The sequence below is a fragment of the Eschscholzia californica genome, unplaced genomic scaffold (genome assembly GCF_041429995.1).
Source record: "Eschscholzia californica isolate CP2 unplaced genomic scaffold, dmEscCali1.0.p SCAF_5, whole genome shotgun sequence".
Classification (NCBI taxonomy): domain Eukaryota; kingdom Viridiplantae; phylum Streptophyta; class Magnoliopsida; order Ranunculales; family Papaveraceae; genus Eschscholzia; species Eschscholzia californica.
The window spans coordinates 35,034,997-35,036,328 of NW_028238472.1; the positions used below are offsets into that span (position 1 = coordinate 35,034,997).

The 1,332-nt window shown below is 39.9% G+C and overlaps 1 pseudogene; it reads left to right on the plus strand.

Annotated features, from left to right (window-relative positions):
- The first annotated feature begins 490 nt into the window (after nucleotides 1–490).
- On the plus strand, nucleotides 491–1,078 carry LOC147538820 (kiwellin-1-like; annotated as a pseudogene).
- Nucleotides 1,079–1,332: the final 254 nt, after the last annotated feature.

The following is a 1,332-nucleotide window of genomic DNA, read 5'->3' on the forward strand; positions in this document are numbered from 1 at the left end:
GAAAAAACTGAAGATGGAGAAGGGAGAGAGCCAGAGAAGAGCGATTGGATTTTGGGGGAGTGAAGCGAGATGAAAAAGTTACAATCTACACCATTGAAATGATTTAATTGCTTAGATTTTACAACGTGATTAGCAATTCATTACTAATAAAACACCATTATTCACATCATTAGCAGTTTCATCAACAATAATCACAATTTAATATTCATTAACTCTAAAATTTGATTTGGAGTCTAGTAGATGGATCTAAAGGTTGATATTGATGCTAATTTGGGAGGGACGGCTAGATTTATCTCTAATGTTTGTCCCAGTCAGCACTTTTCAACCTGTTTTATTATATAGATTTCAACAGTTAATTAATGAGTGAATAACTAAAATAAGAATGTGAGAAATATCTTCAGTAACTCCAAATGTCTTCAGGCTATATATACCCCATCACTTTGTCCTACATTTTTAGATGAAACAAAGAAAGTACTACAAATAGATACAGAGAATGAAGAAAAATAGTAGTTGTGTGTTTATATTAATAAGCGCAGTAGTTGTTGTCGCAGTACTCTCAAGTTGCTTAAAAATAATTGAAGCTCGGTTCACTTGTCCTCCGAGCAGCACTCTGATAGGTCGGAGACCACCTCCCGGTGAATGCAACACGGAGAATAACTCAGAGTGTTGTATAGAAGGTAGACCTTACAAAACACATACATGTTCTCCTCCTGTAGGTAGAGCCCGTTTAACCTTAAATAGCTTTGAGGAAGGTGGAGATGGTGGTGGAGCTTCAGAATGTGATGGTCAATTCCATTCTGACAACTCTATGGTGGTTGCATTATCCACTGGGTGGTTCGACAACCAAAATCGATGTAACAAGTACATATAAATAAATGGAAATGGTCAGAGTGTGGTGGCGAAAGTGGTTGATGAATGTGACTCCACGGTCGGTTGCGATGCCGAGCATGCCTACCAGCCCCCATGCCCCAGCAACATAGTTGATGCGTCTAAAGGTGTCTGGAGAGCTCTAGGTGTACCTGAGGATGATTGGGGTAATATGGTTGTCAGTTGGTCTCAGGGGCGGAGCTATATGTAGACTAACCCAGGTTATAGCCTGGGTTAGCTACTAATAGTTCCGGACCAGAATGCTAACACTAGTGTGAGTTAGCCCAGTTGGTTGAAGGCAGTTTCTTACACACCTATGATCATGGGTTTGAATCCACCCAAAGGGTGATTTTTCAAAAGTTCTTTTTTCAGCTATTGGAAATGAGTAATTCAGGTTTGGCCCCCAATTGATAACAGACTTCTGATTTGGCCCTTAATTCGTATGCAACTGTCATTTTGGCACTC